Raw genomic sequence first — 12,514 nt, forward strand, 5'->3', positions numbered from 1 at the left:
GGGTTCTTCTCTGATAATTTCTGCTTGAGCAGAGGAACCAGGCAGGAGTGTCCTCTTCCCCCTTTGCTATTTGCATTATATTTAGAACCACTGGCAAAGAAAATAAAGGAACTCAGAAATGTAAGGACATAACTTATATGGTAGTCAAGAAAAACTGACTGTCTGCAGATGATGTTTTATACATGCTAAAACCAGAAAATGACATTTCAGTGTTGTGGAACAATTTGAAGCAGTTCTAAATCTTTTCAGGATACAAAATTAATGAAACTAAAACAAAAGCAATAGCAATAGCTGCAAAACATGTATGCATACATCAATTAGTTCAGCAATATCCATATTCATGGGAACATGATAAAATTAAGTGCTTAGGAATATGGATTAAAATGATTATGATGTAGCTAAGGATATGTAGGAAGAGACTAAACAAAAGATAATACAAAAACTGAGAAATTGGAAGCAACTATGTTATATGGATAAGGACAGCAAGATACAAGCAGTTAAATGTTTCAGTCCCTTTAGTTTTATACACAGGTCAGGTATATTTTTATCAACCAGAGGAGAAGTTGTGGATAGCAATAAAGAGCTGAAGGATTTTATTTGGGAGGGGAACATGGCAAGAGTCAAGTGGGATAAGCTGATTCTTCCAACTTAACAAGGCAGTTTGGGATTACCAGATTTGAAAGGTTATTCCAGAGCTATACAGTTAAGGCTCCAACACATAGCACAGGCAGAAACCTACAATTCAAAGTGGAAAGGGATGATGATGAAACAGGGGGAAAGCTCAAGAAACAAGGGCAGACTGGGATTTTGGATGCAGATCTTTAAGGAGAATAATCACAGAGAATATTATATTTATAAAATAGCAGAAAGTAATCAAAGAACTAAGTCAACACGGGAATGGAGAAAGAAGATTCTGCCAATAGGGATGACTGCAATTAGGGATACAGACAACAGGCAGGAGTGGGCTGGAATTTTTGGAGAAAACTGGCAAAAGAACCAAGGTACTGGGAGCAAATAATTACAGAGGGAATGATAATAGAATGGGATGAGGCCAAGAATGTATTTGGATTGCAGGCTACAGATTGCCTTCCTTATTAAGGATTGATGTCAGAGTACAGGCAAAGAAAAAGCAATAGGGGGATCTTAAGTGAAAGACCAGCACTGGTAGAGTTTTTAGTAGAATCTAGAACAGAAGCTACTTTTAAAAAAGGAATAATTAGTACAGCATACAAAATACTGGATGATAATTATAAGAATCAATCAGAGAAGGTTAGAAAGGATTGGGAAGAGAGATTGGATAAGCAATTCATAAAGAAACAATGGTGGGATATATGTATGTCTCCCAAATATGCAACAAACTCTACACGATTTAATATCTTTGCTTGGAAGTTTTTATATAGATATTTTTATACCCCCAAGTAGACTCCAAAGAATTTTTCCTTATGTAGACAGCAAATGTTGGAGGTGTTAAAACAGCAACTGTAGCAGTCAAGACCAGGATAAAGGTGCGGTACTAATAAGCGAACTATACGTATAGAAAATAAAAAATACCGAACCAGCACAGCTAGGCACAACACAATTTATTTTAAGAAAAAATGGAGCTAAATGAATTAAGCCCTTTCGCGATATTCACATCGCTTCATCAGACTGACTAAATACACAAAGTACATTCAATTTAAAGTAAAAAACAGCCAATCAACTGCTTAACATTCATTAAGTGCCAATAAAACATTTAACAATCTTAAAAGCATGATACAAAAAATATGTAAAAAAACAGATACTAAGTTCCAAATAAAAACAGCTATCCTAAGAAACACTTGGGTAAACAGGAAATCAATGTCTAAGTGGATATGCTTTTAAAAAAGGTTTCAGGGATAACACCATTCAAGCCAGGTGGTTTATCAGCATTAAAAAATAAAATCCATTTTCTGCTCAGCTGTCTCTGTTTGATTCTTTATGTCTTCTCCTCTCATCCCCTCATCTAAAATTTCAAGTACCAAAAACTTAAAAATATGCTCTGGTCCATATTCTCAAACATGTGCTAAAGCATTAGTTTCTTTTTTGTGCTTAATATCCCTATAGTGCTCCAAAATCCTTTCTTTCATGGAGCTATTAGTTTTACGTGTATAACAAACGTGGCAAATTTGACAACTACTAAAGTAGACTATATTCCCTGTCTTACAGTCTACATAAAAGTCTAATTCTATTTTGAAGTTGGGGCATGGATCTGTATAGTGTGAACCTGTAAGGACATACTTACACACTGTCAACTCCTACAGGTAAAGGTACCTAGCTTACTTGATTTTACTACCTTTTTATGACATTGTGATTTGTAACATAAATGCTTTTTTGAGAGATTTATTATTCTTAAAGGAAAAATGGGGTGTTTCATCCATTACCCCTTTCAGCTCTGGTACTGTAGTTAAAATATTCAAGTTCTTCTTTATAATATCACAGAACTTATTAATATCACTTGAATATTGTAGAGGAACCCTGAAAACATCTTCATTAACAGATTTTGCCTCATGTACATCTGATACCACCCTTTCTGTGAAGTAAGCTCTACACTTACTTCCTTTTTCTCTCCATGCATTTGTGATGCAAGAATATATTTCTTTCTCACTATAGCCTCTGTCTACAAAATCTTGCTTGAGGGAAATAATGGCTGATTCTAAATCCATATCATTATTGTGCAGTCCCATGATTCTAAAAAATTGCCCTTTCATCACATTATGTGTGACATGCCTTGGGTGCATACTGTTTTTATGCAGCAAATTATTCTTCCTAATAGGTTTCCTGTATATGCTACTATGTATATTTCTAAGGTCTGTTTTCTTGACCTTCACATCCAAAAATTCTATCTCTTCACTAGAATATTTATAATTAAACTTAAGAAAGCCCGTAGTGCTATGCATATGTCAGTAACTTTAGTAAGTTCAAAGGGCCTTCCCACAATAAAAACATATCATCCACAAAACACACATACCAGGCTATATATTTAGAGAATTCACTGACTTGCAAAATGCTTGTCTTTTCCCATTGTGCCAGTGCTAAGTTGGCGTAGCTATTGGCAGAGGCTGTGCCCATAGCTAATCCAACATTCTGTATGAAATTCTCCTGCTCAGAAATAAGGACATTATTCTTTAGGATGATCTCAAGGAGAGTGCATAGCAAATTCATCTTATCATTTGTAAAGCATTGCCTCTCACTCAGAAATGCTCTGTGGACATTCTAAGTTTCTGTGAATTTTGGGATAGAAAAAGTATCCTTTTTCATCTTTGATATGCTCATGACTGGACTCGTTTCTGAAAATTTATTTGATTACTTCAATGTCGAATATCTCCTCATCCCCACAATTTATGGAATTCCCAAAATTTAGAAAAACTTAGAATGTCCACCAATGCATCCAATAATGTGTCAGATAGAGGTTCATAGGTTCATACTAGGCTATCTGCCCTGAGGCATTTATAAGCCTAGCCCGAGTGAGCTTGGCTTTCGCCACCCTTCGATTCGAGTTTACCGAACCCTTACTAAGGTTAGTTTACCGTGCCTCTGTCTAGTAGTGACACTGAAGTAATTCCCGGGGTAAACCTACGATCCCCCATCCACTCATCAAGATTCTTCTTGAAGTGAGTCAGTGAGGGGCTCTGTCTAACAAGGACTGGGATTTTATTCCAGAGCAAGGGAAGCCTCTGGGTTATGAATCTGTCCCTCCAACATGTTCTGTTTATTTCCGTGCTGAGGTTCAGATCCCTCGAGCGTGTAGCTCTAAGGGATTTGGATTTTCTGAGGTGGAGCAAGTTCATTAATTCTGGGTTGGACATAGCCTTATATGTCAGGCATAGGTCGCCTCTAAGAAGGTGGTACGCAACTGAGTAGAGTTGGAGTTCTTTTAACCGAGCCGAGTATGGCATCTGTTTGAGTTCTTTGACTCTTTTTGTGAGGTACTTTTGGGGTCTTTCTAGTTGCTGCAGGTGTCGGTTAAGATACATCCCAAAAGGGGCACTGTATTCTATTATGGGCCTAATTAGGGCCACATAAAGGGGCACTATGACCTCCTTCGATCTAGATGTGAATCCTTTCATAAGGTGGGCTATGTAGAAAGTTTTTCTAACCACTTTGGCAATGTGGTTGTCAAAGGAGAGATTACTATCAACTTGGGTCCCCAGATCCCTAATTACTTTCTCCATGCCTAGTGGGTTTCCACCTATGTGATAATTTGTGGGTACTTTGTTTTTGCCAAAGGGTATGACTATACACTTTTTGGTATTAACTTTAGACCGTGGCTCTGACACCAGTTATTCGTCTCTTTGAGACCCCTTTGAAGGATGCTCGTGTCAGCCGGAGAGTCAATTATGGCTCCCAGTTTGCAGTCATCTGCGAACTTGGTCAGCCACAGTCCACCCGTGCTGGCCTGCATCTCGGAGAAGTATATACCGAATAAGAGAGGTCCCAGGACTGAGCCCTGTGGTACACCACTTGTGATCGGTTTTGAGTCAGACATGGCTCCAGCAATTCTGACTCTGTGGGTTCTGTCTTTGAGCCAGTTTGCAACCCATCTTGTGACATAGGGGTTTATATTTAAGCTGGATAACTTATCTATGATGCCCGAGTGGGGTATTGTGTCAAATGCCTTTGCAAGATCCAGATAGGCTGTGTGGACTACCTTCCCTTCATCTATGGCCTTGGTGACTGTTTCGAAGAAGTCGACCAGGTTCAAGAGGCAGGATCTGCCCTTGACAAAGCTGAATTGGGTAGGATCTAGTGTCTGTAGGTCCGCTTATGAGTTCCATGATGATCCTTTCCATGGCCTTGCAGACTAGGCTAGTCAGGCTTATGGGGCGGTAGTTTCCAAGGTCCGTCGAGGCACCACCTTTGTGGAGAGGGACCACTGTTGCTGTACACTATTCATTTGGTACATATCCTGTAGTAAAGGCTGAGATTGTGAAAAGCTCCAACAAGACAAATCCACTCTTCGAATAACTTTTTAGCGCTTTCATCCATCTTTATTTACGTGAACTTCTTCAGAAATGTTGAATGTCAGAAAAACTACTGTTTAAATACAATTATCACAGGAAATGATGTCATTGATGAAAAAATATATTTTTTAAAAACCATAATGAAGCACATAACATATTCAATATTCAGTACTTCCCCTGTATCCACAATTATCAAAAAACTTTTTTTGCTAATTCATAAGCAAAAATACTTAAAAAATCTATAAGTAAAATTTAAATAGTTAACACTAATATTAGTCACTATATGTGACAACTATCTATATAGTAAAAAACATTTTAAATTTATAACTTAATTTAATCCCGGTGTTTGATCAGCTCCAAACACCAGTTGCCAAAATGATTCCTTACATTCTAAAATATTATTTAAATCTCCTGAAAAAAGTCTTTTTCTAACATTGTCCAGAATAAAAAATTCAAACTTGTTGAAATTCTTACATATAATCACATGTCTAGCCAATGCATTATTTTTATCTTTCTTTTTAATGGCCAGAACATGCTCGTATACTCTGCGCTTAAAATTTCTTTTAGTTTTTCCTATGTAGTAGTTCTTACATGTGACACAGGTTGCTAGGTAAACTACTAATTCACTATTTCAATTGTAATATTCCTTAGCCCAAAATGTGTAATTCAAATGCTCCACTACTACAAAGGCAGAGTTACTCATGTACCTACATTGTTTACAATTAGTGCAACTAAAAGTGCCCTTTTTGTTTGTACAACTCCTTTCTAAATTCTTATTGTCATCTTTGCCTGATTCCAACAAATGTTTTAAATCTGTTATTTTCTTAAAAGTAAATTTGGGTTTGTGTCCTATGATGGAAACTAAATCCCGATTACCCATAATGACTTTCCAGTTGTTTTCTATAATAGATTTTATATTCCACATTTCATTTGTTAAGGGCAGTGGAAAAGCTGTCAGAAAATTTTTGGCCCGCTTGTCATTATGGGTACCGATAGTGCATACTACAGGCTCACTTACTAGCACCTCTTCAGAGTACAAAATAGGTTTTGCTACCCCCTTTCTCAGCGGCACTACTTCACATTCAATTTTCTCTATAAACTTTTTTGCATACCCCCTATCCATAAAGAGAGATCTCAGAAGTAACAATTCTCTCTGGAAAATAATTTCGTCAGACGTAAGTCTACTTAACCTAATTATCTGGCCCTTAACCCCTCTTTTCATATGTACAGGGTGTAAACTGTCTTTGTGTAAGTAACTATTAGCAAAATGTGGTTTTCTATATATTTTGCTACTAAAAGTTTTTAAACCACCATTAATACTAAGGGTCAGATCCAAAAAAGTGATATTTTTACCAAAATCTCCCAGTTTGAAAAATAAAAAATTAGTAGTCTGGTTTAAATATTGAACCAATTCTATAAATTCTTCATGTTCTCCCTTCCATAAAAATAACAAATCATCTATGTATCTACGATACAGAGAGACCTTGTTAAATAATGGATGTGTCTTCAGAAATTTTGTTTCCCAGTTGGTCATTACAATATTTGCAAAAGACGGAGCTACTCTTGACCCCATAGCTACTCCCAACTTCTGTTTGTATATATTGTCATTAAATTTAAAGTTGTTGTTGTCCAAAATTAGCTCCATTAAAGTACAAAGGGAATTCACTTTAGTTCCTGAGAAGTCTGTGTATTTGTTTAGATATTCTCTCATAAATTCAATGCCCACTTCTTGGTCTATACTGGTATAAAGATTTTTCACATCTAAACTACAAAAAAATAATTCTTCATCACAGATCTTTATATCCCTTAGTATTTCTAAAAGATTCCATGAATCCTTGATGAAAAATTCAGACTTCTGAACTATGGGGTTCAAAATTTTGTATAGCCAAATGGAAATATTTTCTGTTTTTGATTGTTTTGCAGAGATGATAGGTCTAAATGGTGATCTAATGTCATTGTTCTGTATTTTGGGAATACCAAAAAATACAGCTAATTTAGGGTGTTCTTTGTACAGAAATTCGTAATCTAATCTGCTTATTTCACCCTGACAATACATGTCGAACAAAATTGAATCCAGTCCCTTAAATTTCTTACTAACTGCCTCATAATTAACTTTCTTATATGTTTTTCTATCTTGTAATAGTTCTTCTATTGATGTATTGTAATCAATGTTGTTCATAATTACTACTTTTCCACCTTTGTCAGCCTTCATAATTCTAATATTGGTATTATTAACCAAGGATTTTAAAGCTGACATTTCCTCAAAAGTTAAATTATTTGTTTCTTGCGGAACATTAATTTTCCTAAAATCCTCTTCACATAATTTTTGGAATACATGTAAACTATTGGTTAAGGGTGGATTATAAGTACTAGGATTACTAATTATGACTATCAGACTGCTTGGATGACCCTAAGTCTTCCATGATGTATTTCAAGTTTAGTTTTCTCAAAAACAGTCTGAAATCTATGAGCAATTTACCTAAATTAATTTTGTTCGTAGGAATGGAAAGTGAAACCTTTTCCCAGGACACTTTCAATTACAGGACTCAAATGCAAATCAGACAAATTTAATATACCGACTTCAAAAGAGTCACTGTTAACTTCTGGAGACCCTATTACTATCTCCGTTTGTTCCTTCCTCTGCCCTTCCCCCGAAAATGAGTTGAGTGTTGCCACTTCATAGTCCTTTTGTTCTGTTCCTGTTGTCTCTGAAAAGGGGTATTGTTAGTTTCAGAAAGTATGGCCACCTTTTCAGCGTAATTCATGTTGGTATCATTACAAGTTATGTTAGTATTACTAGTCGTTGGTAAAGCCGGAAAGTCATCCTGCAAATCTTTCAGTGTTGTTATTTCCCCCCTTCGCCACTGTTCCGTTAGCTGTTTCACCACAAATTACGGAATTATTTGTGTATCGTTATGAGGTTCAGTTCTCTGTACTACGTTTGCTGATGATGTAAAATCAGCTTGGGTAATATATGCCTGGTTGTTGTTATAAGAAAAAATGTCACGCCTTAACTTGGATTGCTTCCTAGCAATAATTGTAGCCCTCTGCCAATCTGCTTTAATTTCTATACCATTGTAAAGATCCACAAAGGTGCTAAAGCTGGTATATTTATGTATCTGTTCATCCAAACATCTTATTTTATTATTTAGAACACTAATCTCTTTACTATAGTGTCCTATTAGGATATTCATCATTTTAATGCCCGTGTCATTGTACAAGTTTGTTAGTTCTTTACTTAACGCGTCTCCTGGAGAGGCGCAATTGGGAAACTTTGCTGTCCGTAAACCTTTAGGCACAATATTCCTTGTAACGCATTCTTTTAAGTATTGTATCTCTAAATTAAGCGTTACGTGTTTGAAAGTTAACTTTTCTAATTCAAAAATGTTTTTTTTACAAATCACTTTGTCATCACTTGTAACACTTACTGTATCGTTGATGAACACCTCTCCAATCTCAGCAAACGGGTTGATCGTATCTTTGCAAAGATAATTCCAAATGTTACCTTCCGAAGGTAACTGTTGCGGTCTAAGTCCACCATTGCGGCTCTGACTTACTTCATTACTTCGGACGTCGGTTTCCTGGCGTGAAGTAACTTCCCCTTCAAAATTTAAAGGGACCTTCGTGTTTGCGTTGTTGCTTGTAGGTGTCCTACTCTGCAAAACCTCTTTAACTATTTTACTAACCATTTCGGTTAGTTCTTGTTGTAACCCCATGGGCTTTAAGTCTAGGACTTAATTGTCAATCACGGAATGAATAGATAGGTTCAGTAGTGTCTCTTGAGAGGAGTCCTCTGAAGCCATACGCAGTCAAAAGTCCGGATGCACTAACCAGAAGAACACACCAAATGAAACATTACTATTTGCAAAACACTAAAACTCAAAAAAAAAACCAGGCAAATGACCATGAACAGCTCCAACAAGACAAATCCACTCTTCGAATAACTTTTTAGCGCTTTCATCCACCTTTATTTACGTGAACTTCTTCAGAAATGTTGAATGTCAGAAAAACTACTGTTTAAATACAATTATCACAGGAAATTATGTCATTGATGAAAAAATATATATATTTTTTTTTAAACCATAATGGAGCACATAACATATTCAATATTCAGTACCTCCCCTGTATCCACAATTATCAAAAAACATTTTTGCTGATTCATAAGCAAAAATACTTAAAAAATCTATAAGTAAAATTTAAATAGTTAACACTAATATTAGTCACTATATGTGACAACTATCTATATAGTAAAAAACATTTTAAATGAAGTTATAAATTTAAAATGTTTTTTACTATATAGATAGTTGTCACATATAGTGACTAATATTAGTGTTAACTATTTAAATTTTACTTATAGATTTTTTAAGTATTTTTGCTTATGAATCAGCAAAAAAGTTTTTTGATAATTGTGGATACAGGGGAGGTACTGAATATTGAATATGTTATGTGCTTCATTATGGTTTTTAAAAAAATATTTTTTCATCAATGACATCATTTCCTGTGATAATTGTATTTAAACAGTAGTTTTTCTGACATTCAACATTTCTGAAGAAGTTCACGTAAATAAAGGTGGATGAAAGCGCTAAAAAGTTATTCGAAGAGTGGATTTGTCTTGTTGGAGCTGTTCATGGTCATTTGCCTGTTTTTTTTTTTTTTGAGTAAGGCTGAGATTGTACAACATTTTTACATGAGGGTTTAGTTCTTCTTGGAGTTCATGTAGTACGCAACCCGGGACACCGTCTGGTCCCATTGAAGCTGTGTTTTTTGCTTTGGAGAGGTCAGCTTTCACCTGAGCATCTGAGATGCTAGGGGGGCAACACTCTGCCGGGATAGATATTTGCTCTTTTGGGGGGGGGGGGGAGAGAAGTTAGCACTAAACCTGTCTGCCAAGATGTTGGCAATGTCTATGGGTTCCGTGAATGTTTTGTCACTTAGAATTAACTCTGAGCATATCTGGGAGTTGCACCCCAGGTTCCTAACATAGCTGAAAAAAGCCTTGTGATTGTCCTTAGTGTCCTTTGCAATTTTTTTCTCAAAGCTTGCCTTGGAGGATTTTATGAGGGATCGTAAATTTTTGTTAGTACTGATCAGAGATGCCTTCCCTTTTAGGGATTTTGCTCTATCATGTAGTAGCATCTTTCTTCTGTTGTACAGCTTGTTTATGGCTGGGGTCCACCAGACTGGACGCCTGCCTTTGGATGATTGGGTCTTGGTTTTGTTAGGGATAGCATGATCCATGCATTCCTGGAGGTGTCCATAGAATGCGTTTATATAGGATTCAGTTGTTTGGGCCGTAGCTTCCCCTGTCCGGTGGCCTTGAAGGATTCCACCTCTGTTTTGAGAAGTGTGAAGTTTGCTTTTGAGAAGTTTTTCACTGTGGTTTTCTGTGCTGGGGGTGGGGAGGGGTTCTGGATATCTAGCAAGATTAGTTTATGGTCTGATCTTACCAATGAGGGGTTTACTTCTGGTATGGAGCACAGAGTCCCCATGTTGGTAATGATCAGGTCGAGTATGTTATCCCCCCTTGTGAGGGTGGTGACTAATTGTTCCATGGCATTTGCGTTTATAAATTCCAGGAACCTTTGGGCTAGAGTGCTGGAGCTTGAGTAATGCTCCCAGTCTATGTTTGGGTAGTTGAAATCTCCCAATATGATGGTGTTTGGAGAGATCTTCATGTTCTCCAGTGTTTTCAGGAAGGCCGAGTGGGATTCCGGATTTTGAGAGGGTGGTCTGTAGCATGCTATAAACTGAAAAGCAGTTTTGCCCACTGTTAGTTGCACATGGATGGTCTCCGATGCTTCGTGCAACGCCACTAACCTGGAGGTGTGGGTATCCTTGATAAAAATGGATACTCCCCCTCCTTTTGTGGTTCGGTCCGAGTTTTGGGGCCGAAATGCATGGTATGAGGTATAACCTGGTAGTGCTGGTGTGCTCTCTGGAGCCTTGAACCAGGTTTCTGTCACTGCACATATGTCGATATTCCCCATACTGAGGAGAGCTTCAAGTGCATGCATCTTGAGGTTAAGACTTCTGGCGTTTAGCAGCATTACCCTTAGTTTTTTGTTCAATGTGTTTATGGAGGTGGATTTGTCTTTTGAGCCTTGCCTAAAAAAGGCACTATGGGGGTGGCAACAGCCTTTGCCAATATCCGAAAGCCTAGGGGTGACAGGTGCAAGCCGCCCCTAGCGAAGCAGCGTGGCTTGTTGAGCATGTCATCCCAGGCTGACAGACACTGGATCCCCTTTGAATGACACCAACATTTTAGCCAATTGTTGAAATTGATCATTTTGTCTTTGTACTGCGGCATCACTCTAGGAGAGGGTAATATGCTACTAAAGGACAGGGTCATAGCGGCCTGGGCTACGTTATCAGAGAGCTCCTCTATGTCTCTTTTCATGTAGTCGAGGGAGGTACGTCTCAGGTCATTCACACCAGCATGTACTATGACTGAGTCATATTTGTACTTACTTTGGAGTGACCTGAGTGCTTGCATTATGTGGCGGATCCTAGCGCCCAACAGGCAGCTCACTGTGACCTTCTCTTTGTTCAGCCTGGTGAGTGGGACATCAGTGTGTCTGACTATAGAATCACCTATTACGAGTGTATTAGGTGTGTTGTTCAGCCTTAAGGGCTGTGACTGCTTGGCATACTGACTTTGTGAACTATGTGCTGCACATGATTTATTTTGTGGTAGCGTTTGCTTGGATGTCTGCTTTGGAGGTCTCTGCTGCTTAGGCAGATTTTTATTTAGAGCCTCCGAGTATGTTTTTGTATGTTTATGTGTTTGGTTTGCTGATGTTGTAGGACTATGTGAGACTGGATTTGTGTTGCGTGAGGTTACCTTCTCCTCCTGACTGGTTACACCAGTTCTGAGTTGAGAGAGTTCAGCCTCCAGTTTGGCTATATAGTTGCATCTCTCACATATATTTGATCCTGTTTGGAGGAGGAGAGGGTTGTCCGTGTACATGAGGCAGTTGTAACATTGCCTCAAGATTCCCAGATTCACCAGCTGGACTGGAGAGGAAACCATTAACTGAGCTTTGGACATGCTAATGTAATATAGGGAACTCTTGTTTCTGAATTTAAAAGGACCAATGGGGGACGAGATGACCATAAAGAGTCTGTGAGGATGTAGTGCTTTTTAGATTATTAGTGCTAAGATTGTAAAACTGCTTTTTTGTGCAAGTGCTGGGCCTTAGCTAGAGTATAGGGTGTTCAATTTGAGAGAATACAGCAGTTCTAAGGGAAAAAGTGAAGAGCAGACTTTGTGGAGCCGGGAATGGTTTAAAACCAATTAACTGCCGCTGCGCTATGCGCACAATCGCGCAAAGCCACGCTTAGGCATTTTTTTTATGCAGGGAACTTCAAAGAGCTAGAAATGGCCCAAAACGGCCAATTACTACAGATTCTAGTGCTGAGGTCACTCCTTCAGGGGCAGATAGGCTGTTCAAGGCTCCCCACTCCCACTGGTGAGCAATGAAACTTCCTTTTATCCAAGTAAGGAAATGGGCAACACAGGAACTATCCAAGAGTCC

General features: G+C 37.9%; 1 protein-coding gene across 3 annotated transcripts in view; it reads right to left on the minus strand.

Moving 5' to 3' along the window:
- The window catches only part of LOC122790867 (receptor-interacting serine/threonine-protein kinase 3-like), a 652,441-nt gene that overhangs the window by 136,724 nt on the left and 503,203 nt on the right, over positions 1-12,514 (minus strand). The window lies entirely within an intron of this gene.

This window comes from Protopterus annectens, chromosome 16.part0, assembly GCF_019279795.1.
Source record: "Protopterus annectens isolate FY-2018-M chromosome 16.part0, PAN1.0, whole genome shotgun sequence".
Taxonomy (NCBI): Eukaryota; Metazoa; Chordata; order Ceratodontiformes; family Protopteridae; genus Protopterus; species Protopterus annectens.